The following is a 10,303-nucleotide window of genomic DNA, read 5'->3' as shown; positions in this document are numbered from 1 at the left end:
ACGATGCGCGCTGATGCCTTCTGAGCCCTTGAGCAACGCCGCATGGCACGGACAGGATATGACATATCCTAGTCTCGGCTTAGGCCTTTTCCGCAAACTCGCGGTCTGCCAAACATTCAAGATCGAGGCGATGACATAGCTTCGCTGTCCTTAAGGACAGCGGGCGCAAAAATGATATCTACCATCAAACATGTGCTCTACTATAAAACAATATTTCCAATCTGTGGTCAAATAGAAAGTGAAAAATGACCATGATGTTATAGGGTTAGTCCCATTTCAACGAAGTTGTAACTCCCTCATTCCTTCATTGTCTTCTTCTTGTCTTTGATTGTATTCTGCTAGCCAAACTTCGTCGGGAATTGGTTCGTCAAAGTAAGCCTCCATGTCTGAATTATCATCATCCGACTTACTACCAATTTCGTGATTGACTTCAGACTTGCTTTCGAGCTGTTCGTGCTCTATTTCGTATGGCATGCGTGTAAGAAGGATTGCTATGCACCACGAACATGAATTTGAGCTTGACATTAAAGTATTTCCTTGAATAAATAGCCGTTTTTTTACCTTGTCTACTCGAATGGCAATATAATTTCTATAGTATTGAAATACAATATGTTCCTAGGATCCAGTCCCCTGGCATGTGCTACTTTTTTTCACAATTTGCATGTTTGAGCCCTTGTATCTCTGAAATTAAGAATCTAAGCAAAAAACTAATGTAGAACTTAACTAATTTTTTGCTCTATCAGAATCAACAAAAAGCGAGCAGTTTCTTTATTGCAGGAGGCCACAAGATTGATTGGAGAATACTCTGGATCTGGATATAATTCAACAGCACCAGTTTCAAACAGCGAACCTATTCAAAACGCGAGGTCGGGCGAATCCCAAGGTCAAAACATCAAATGCCAGTACCAATTCAACACCTTCCTCATCAGCTGGCTTGGGCCGTAGAAAAATTTGCTTCAATTGGAAAGCGACAGTGGCAGAAGTAAAAACAAAACTGGAAGAGGTTTATCCAAAGTTAGGAAATGGAGGAGGCTTTGAAATTTTGAGGCGTGGTTCAAAGGGCAATGATTTGATGGTAATACAGCCACCGCGCAACGGATACAGCATGCCGTTTTTGCGGGATGCAGCTGGACCGGGTCAAGCTATTACTTTTATTAGGCCAATGCAAACCAACTTAGGTATGCAACCAGTACCTGAACAAACTATGTGCAGTTCTGAGGTGAACATTAAACAAAATTCATTAGCTATTTTTTATCAGAAAACTTTACTAATCACTTATCCTAACAAAAACCATGACCAGCCGACAATTTAAAAAAGTAAAGTAAAAAGCAAATCCCGAATAAACAAGACATCTTGCAAATCAAAATATAATTCAAACAAGACACAGATTGAGACTGTAAATTCTCAACTTTATTACAAAGTCATCTTCAGGCGGAATGGTCGAAAATTTACAGTCTCAATCTGTGTCTTGTTTGAATTATATTTTGATCCTCAAGATGTCTTCTTTATTTGGAATTTGCTTTTTACTTTACCTATCCTCACGTTAAAACCTTTTGTACCAAGCCAACCTAGGTATTATTAGAAATTATTTTTTGCTGTTCATAAAGATGGTGAAAAGGATAAATTGTGTTCTAGAAATTCTTCCAAGGGAGAAAATAAAAATATACCAGTACTCCTCCAATTATTGTTCTAGAGAACATGAAGTAGATAAGTTTTTAGAAGATTTTTATGATTGTAGGAAACTGATTCTGTTCCATTGGTGAAGTGTATGAATTGTGAAGTTGAAGTGTTGATTACTGAGATCAGAGCACATCAACAAAATTGTTGTAAAGATGATGAATTGTAAGTATAAATAATGAATATACCCATTTATGAATGATATCTTCTAGTGATAGACAGACGTATAAATTAAATAAATAAATTGATTGAAATAATTTCCTTTAAATTCTGATGACAATGCATGGTAAGATACAAAACGTTTTTATTATGTGATAATCTAGGGCAGACATCTTTCAAGGTGAAAATTAACCTGATGTGGGAACAGATAATTGAGGCTGCTCTAATTCAAGTGAAGAAATGAATGCAAGTAGTGTAAAATGTATAATATTACTAGTCTATCCGGTTACTTATTTAGTGATACACTTTGCATGTACCTCAGGAAATAGATTCTGATGCTCATATTGTTGAATGTCATGATTGCCATGAAACATTCACTGCATCCAATAATTATATGCAAAATCGTTTTTGCGCTACATTTCATTTGGTTTTTAAAAGAGGATTATGAAATTTGGTATATATTATGTAAACACTGTAACATGCACACAACTGAAGCTTTTGGCTGATCTGAGCAATAGTAAACAAACAGCGGTCATTTAGGCTTTAAATACGCATCTTGGGCGTCCATTTTTATATGCAAGATGGGCCGCAGAGGGGCATTGACGCAGGTTGAGAAGACCAAAATTATACAAGCACTACAGCAGAAGCAACCTACCCTTGAAATCGCCAAAATGCTTCAAAGCGACCATCGTACAATCAAAAAGTATGCTACAAATCCACAATCCTGCAATGGAAGAACACAAAGGGGAAGATTCGGGAAAAGTCAGGTGTGTCTCGTTGCGTACTCAGTTCACTTAAACGCGAAGTCCACCGTAATCCTCTACAGACCTCCAAGCAGGTTTTCGAAGCAGTTGGTATGTGTAACGTCCCTAAAAGCACACGATGTTCGATTCTAAAGCGTATAGCAAAATGTAAGAAACCCTTGGTGCGACCTCCTTTAAAGCAAGTTCATCGAGAAAAGAGACTCGAGTGGGCGAAAAAATACATGAAACAGAACTTTAAGTTGGTGTTATTAATATTTTACTGACGACTTTTTTACTAAAGTTCTTGTTAAAAAAGGTAAAATTATGCAATGACCAGCATGCTCTCCGGATCTCAACCCAATTGAGTACTTGTGGAGCATTCTCAAAAGAGAGGTACATGCTGGTGGAAAACAGTACTCATCAAAACAAGATCTCTGGAATGCAATTAAAACTACTGCTAGAGGTATTTCACCTGATGCAATCAGGAAACTCACCGCATCGATGGCTCGAAGGCTACTTTTAGTCGTATCAAATCATGGACGATATATTAAACATTAATGAATAATATTAATCTTATATTTTTGGTATATAATTATATAATTTATTATATATCAAATGTGTGTGAGAATAAATTATATTGATTAAAATGACCTAGAAAACGATATTGTCTCATTTTATAAATTTTTTCAGCGTATCAATTCGGTAAATAGCAGTATAAGTGTAATTTGCATATAAAAATGGACGCCAAATATCTTTATTTTCTGACAAAATGGAAAATATTTGTTTTCTATGGCACAGATAAATCCAAAATTACAGCTTTGCACATGTAGTAATGTTTCCATAATATACACTACACTTCATAAAATTCTTCTAAAAACCAAATGAAATGTAGCGAAAAAACGATTTTGCATATAATTTTTGGACGCAGTGTATTTGTCTTGGTGGGACATCTTCTTGTATTTCTGGAAGAAGGTACTGTACAATAAGCCAAAAAATCTAGTATGCATAGGGACAGTTAATTAACTATGATTGGGTTTACAGGATTATACCCATTGGGATAATCTGCATGTCACATGGCATGTGCTTTAGTTTTGCCCACTTAGGTTAGTGGATTTTGTTTTCTCTTCCATGTTTTTTTTTTCAAATGTAGAAACAGTGGTGGTCATATCACAGATTATTTTGAGTCAACTTCATCAGGCAGTCATTCAAATGGATCATTCGCTTCTGAGGCTGGTGAGTTTTCTACCTTTTAAATTTATTGCATAGTTTTCTGAAAAATTATGAACAGATCAATGTGCATGAGCACATAAGCGGTGGGATGAGCATCCAAAAGATGCTTAGAAAACGGATTCCGTTGCACCCCTCGTGGAACTACATAATTTTCACATGAATCGGTAGATAAAAATTTACTTTATCAGAATCCGTTGTTCCCCAAGCGAAACAGGTGCACAATTGGGAAAACAATCCCTCCAAAGTTTGCTAAACTCGCATTTTGAAATATTCGAACCGCCATTGTTTTAGTAGCAAATACGCATGCGCTTGTCCGGCAAACTCGCACTGTGCACGCGCATAAGTACGCACATGCTTCGAAGTGGAAACACGCTTAGTTATGCACAACAATAATGGCTGAAGATATTTATAAAACTCGAATATCCTCATGCTTTATTCATTTTAATGGCGTTACGGAGCAACTTTGCAAAGTTACACGCCAAAGGCTTAAGAAATTTCCTGAGTGAAGGTCTAAATGGGCCAAACTTAAATGTCAACAAGCTGAAATAGCTATGAAATCGTACACGAACATCGATGATGGTCTGTCAATTCATACATGGAAAAGAACCATGACAGCATTAACTTAGAATGGTACCATCATATGAAATGCTGGAAGAAATTTTGTGATGAAGAGAAGATCCGTAGACAACAGCGAAAAGAAGAAAGCTCTAAAACTGTAACTTCTACAGAAGAAATACATGTGGAAGTGGAACCAAGGCAAAAAATTACACGACAATCAGTCGCAGACGTTAATAAGACCTGCCTAAAAGAAACGAGCACGAAACGAAACGACATACATTATTCCGGCGCCAATATGGCTGCCACGTATAATTTTGCTCTAGCTTTGGGTGTGCTTTTTTGGATTGTTGGGAGCTATCCGAGTGAAAATCAGGTAGACTTTGCATTGGGAATTGTTCGAACTTGGCTTAGGGGGACTAATGTAAAGAATATCCCCGAAAAAACGTTTATAGAAGCGTATTTAAATCAAGTAATATTGCTACCTCGGTGTGCTCGTCGTAACAGGATACGAAAGGCGGTAACAAAATGGAATAAACGTGGCTACATACTTATAGCATCAACAGAAGATAAAACCTACATTGACCTTATGGTTTGTATGGACGTAGAGAGAAACCCTGGCCCCACAGAAGACATAAACATTGTTAAACTAAAAGTACATACAAACCGCGGGATGGTGTATAGTACGAATACACTGATCGCCTTGCGAAAAAGAAATTAATTATTCAACTGAAATTATTACAGTTTTAAAGTCGCATTCCATTTTGAAGTACAGAGGAAAACGCTCGGGAAAACATCAAAATCGTATCGAGAAAACGGAAAGGAGAAATATCCCAGTTATAATGGGCCGTAGGCCGGTCAACAGAAGAAAAACAAATGCAAATTTTCAGGATAACCAACGAAGCGAATTAAATTCTATCGCATCGATGAGTCCCAATAAAAGAACTAACAGTAACCTTGTCAATATAAAGAAAAAGATATCATCAAATTTACCCACCTACAAATGCATGACATATCACCAACAAGCTGGATGAACTTCGTGGAGTGATAGATTTAAATGACATAACAGCAGCAATCATAACAGAATCCTGGTTAACAGAAAATATACCTGATTCCGCCATATTACTTAATAATTTCGCAACTTATCGTCTGGACAGAAGATCATCAGGTGGGGGAGTTCTCGTATACATAAACAACCAAATATGGGCAAAGCGGTTATTTGAACTGGAAGTGTAAGGAGAAGAAGTATTATGGTTGCTGTTAAACCCACCAAGAATGCCCCGACCTTTTAGCACCATCCTACTTGTAGCTGTCTATTTCCCTCCTGGCCAGTCTGCTGGCTCAGCAGAGGAAACGATTACCAACTTAACCAGAGGTATCGATTCGATATTAAATACATACCCATCTAGTGGCATTGTAATAACTGGTGATTTCAACAAATTAAAGTTGGAGCCTCTTTGTAGACGTTTTGGACTACGAAAGATGGTGAAATCTCCAACAAGAGGAAATTCTGTTCTAGACCAATTTTTAACTAATATATGTCGAATATATTGGCTCCTACTCAACATCTCCCCCCTCTAGGACGCTCTGACCATCATTGCCTGCTGTTTAAACCTAAAAAGTGTTCCAAAGTCCTGGCAATCACAAAGAAAGTTAGACAAGTGAATGAAAGAAACCTACAAGTTCTAGAACTAGTTATGAGTAACGAAAAATGGGAAACAGTTATCAAAGCTGACAATATCAATGAAAAAGTTTCTGCCTTTAATAACCTTGTAGGTGCTATCCTCAATAACGTGATGCCTGAAAGGTCAAGAAGAATCCATCCAACCGACAAACCCTGGATAACCCCAAATATCAAAGACCACATTAAGAAACGTCAAAGACCATATACAGCTGGTAATAAATCGGAATACAATCTCCTTTGCGTTAAGGTAAAGGACTTAATATCCACAGCTAAATATAAGTACTATAAAGATAAGGCCAAAGATAATAAATATCATAACATTGCCAAATGGTACAGCTCGATTTACGATCTAGTTGGCGCAGGAAATTCCCAACTGACTCTATCTGCTCCAGCTGTGAATGAACTTCAAGAATTGTCAGAGAAACTACAGGAAGCTTTTACAGCTTCTTGGAAAGACCTTAACTCTACGTCTAGCTGTGATGTCCGAGATGTGGAAAACTTTTTGAAAGATCAAAACCCACCAATACCAAGTATAGGCCAAGTTAAAAGTGCTCTCGCACATTTAAACACCAGGAAAGCAACCGGATCAGATGGAATCCCTGAGTGGTTTCTTAAGCGTTTTTCGGAAGAATTGGCAGTGGTAGTTCACAATATATTTAGAGCTAGCATAATACAATGCGAATATCCTATAGCGTACAAACATGCCTTCGTAAGTCCTGTCCCTAAAGTCAACTCCCCCGAGGACATATCCAACGATTTTCGGCAGATATCCGTCTTACCACATCTGGGCAAGGTTCAGGAGAGATTGCAACTAAAACTACATGCAAACAACCTCCAATTAAACAACACCCAACATGCTTTCACAGCTAACCGCTCTACAGTCTCAGCTCTTATTAACATCACCCAAAATTGGTTTGATGCAACTGACAACAGTAGAGGAAGTGGACAGAAAGGTGTACATGCACTATTCATCGATTTCAAGAAAGCCTTCGATATGGTTGATCATAAGATATTAATGAAACTTGCCAAACATAACATCAACATGAGTTTCTGGCTATGGATCAAGAGTTTTCTGTCACAAAGGACACCAGCAGGTCAAAATACAAAATACTCTATCATCATCATCACCATGCCCTGCGGGGGTGCCACAGGGATCGGTGATCTCACCTGTTCTGTTCAATGTGATTATAAACGACCTAGAAGATGCTGTCCCTGGACATATATCCATCAGTACAGATAAGTATGCAGATGATTGCACGCAATGTGAATATGTAACTTTGAATTCGCATAGCAATATGCAGGAAGTAACTGATGAAATAATAAAGTGGGCGGACAACAATAAAATGGAGTTAAATCCAAAGAAAACTAAAGATATGTGGATATGTTTCTCAAATAAGATCCCTGAACCACCTAATATTCGCTGTGGAACAGAAACAATTGAAAGAGTCCAGTCGTTTAAACTTTTGGGGGTATGGCAACAGAATAATCTCAAATGGAACACTCATGTCCATAACATTACTCGTAAGGCCTGTAAAAAGCTTTTTTATCTACGTGAATGTCGCAGATCCAACCTCCCCGTAGAAATTGGACTCACTACATATATCTGAAAAATAAGACCTATACTGGAATACGCATCCCCGATATGGGGTGGTCTCCCCAAATACTTAGAAGATGAAATTGAACAAATACAGACTAGAAGTATGAAAATCATTGGCCTACCGAAGAACTACCTCCCTACGTTAAGAGAAAGCAGAATTGAAGCAACTAAAAGAGAACTTGAAAAAATTAAATCAGATTGCAACCACCCATGCAAAGTATTTCTACCCAGTTTAAAAACTCATAATTACAATCTTAAAGGTAAATCCAGCTTTAACAAAATAATATCAAAGACAGATAGACATAAAAGTTCATTTATTCCTAGGGCATGTTCACTGACTGTTTAATCAATGTAATATATTGTACAATTTGTTAATATTTTTTAAATGTAAATCCATTGTATTTTTCAATCTAAAGATGGATCAATAAACCTCTATACCACTTCCAGAGATATGTATTGTTTGTGGAAGAGACGCCTCTTGGTTTTCACTAGACAAGGTATGGTCATTTTGGTATGGTCAATTATACTAGTGCAATGTGCACTAGTACATTGCACTAGTAGCACAACATTCTCGGGTTTGGTTTTAAAATATCTACAACAAATATATTCTCCGTCCTGTTTGATACAGGTAGGTTTTTTACCTGACACAATTTTCAATGAATTAAGATGTTAATGTAAAACGGTATTTTGAAACAATAGCCAATGAATTGAAGTGATTTAGCATACAAGCAAGCAAAATGTACAATGTGTTTTAAACAATATTTGATGTGTGTGTATTTATTCGTTAATATTACAAGGTTTAATCTTTATTCCATGATTTAATTTTGTTGTTTTCACACAGGAAATCGGGGAAAACCCACAGGGAAAATCCATTTTTCCTGTTGAGCGTGCGCAGTGCGACTTTGGCTGACATGCGCATGCGTATTTGCTATTAAAACAATGGCGGTTCAAATATTTCGAAGCACCAAAATAACAAACTTTGGAGGGATTTTTTTCCCAATTGTGCACCTGTTTCACTTGGGGAGCAACAGATTCTGATAAAGTAAGTTTTTATCAATTGATTAATGTAAAAATTACGTAGTTCCACGAGGGGTGCAACGGAATTGCATCTTTTCGATACTCATCCCACAGCCTAACATGTTCTTAGTCATTTGACTGAACACTTCCATATCACTCTTTTTTGTTGCAATAGTCAACAGTATTCAAATGATCCTCCCCTCAATCTCAGCAACAAAGATTTCAACAGCATTGAGTCTCTCCAAAGGAAATCTTCAAGAAGCAGTTGAACTACTATTAATGGGTGAAGATAGTAAGTATGATCTTTGATCCACCTATATTTTGGCACACATTAGTCAACAAACCAAAATGTGGGAGGACAGTTTATAATCCTTTTATTTGTGACTTTAAAAAAGGTTGCAAGTTATTGCTAGATATGTAAATGTGAGGGTCTTTATTTTGTGTGTGATGGTGGGGATTTCTTGGCCTCATTTGTAATGCAATATTTATTTCAGGATATTGTTTTAATTTTGACTTGCAGATGTATTTCTTTGATGGAACCCACAATTGTTGTATAAATATAAAATTAATTAGTAATGGAAAGTTTAGTTGTAACTTGTAAACAAGTCCAAAGTGAAGTTCCTCACATCCTTACATGGCAATGTGCTAGGAAATTTTTTGCACATTTTTTGAAAAAAAATTTGCATGTCTCCAAAAAAATATATGTCTACGATAGATAAATATATGTCCTGCGATAGACGGTGGACAACCTGTGCGGGAGTTCTTCACAATTCTTTTGAGACAACTATTGTCTCCATCATTACCTGTTCGCCTGTTCGTAGGAAAATAGTATTTTATTCCGATACACAATACAGATGCCTTACCTTCCAATTTATTCAAGGTGGCAGGGAAAATGGTGACAGCGTCCCTATGCCATGGGAGTCCTGGCTTGCCAGTATTCCCGAAGGCAGTATATTCGTACTTCCAGGATCCTAATCCTGGCAACTTTATTGATGAGATTAGCAAACAAGATGTCGTAAACATAGAAGTACTCAATGCAGTCAACAAGGTAATTGTATATATAAACCTTAAGACTCGGTGAATATCACTGATATCGAACGTTTCAATCATCCACGGCAAATAATTGTTAATATATAGATATATGCTCTTGTGTTATATCTAGTTGGACACTGTCAAACAAGAAGATGTTGCAGCAGTAGCAGTGGATTTACAGGGTTTGTTAATAGAACCTGGATTTCTGCACATCCTTACATATGAAAATAGGTTTCAGTATATATAAAAAGCCAATATGATATGGATAAAAAGATATTCATACATTAATATTAATTACATACTCTGTGTCTTCATTCTGTCCTTTTATCAAGAAAAGCCGAGTTGGACCAATTTACATCTAGTTTGGGACCTCTTGTCAATGTTGTGCGTAGGCATCCTGATCTTGCCGAGGCACTTTTCCTTGCTGTTAGTTCCAAACCTCCTAATCCTGAAGATGTTCTTTCCATTGTGGAATATGAAAATGTTGATGAAAAATACAAAGAGTTCTTCCAGAATTATGTAAGAGCAAAATGTAAGTACACCTCGTTTATTAGTGCAAAGTTTCTGTGAAACTTTGCAGTATTGTGGTGAGTGGCGAAAATTTACATC

Source organism: Dendronephthya gigantea, unplaced genomic scaffold, assembly GCF_004324835.1.
Source record: "Dendronephthya gigantea isolate DGI-Jeju-01 unplaced genomic scaffold, DenGig_1.0 000040F, whole genome shotgun sequence".
Classification (NCBI taxonomy): domain Eukaryota; kingdom Metazoa; phylum Cnidaria; class Anthozoa; order Malacalcyonacea; family Nephtheidae; genus Dendronephthya; species Dendronephthya gigantea.
Note: the sequence above shows the minus strand (reverse complement) of the source record.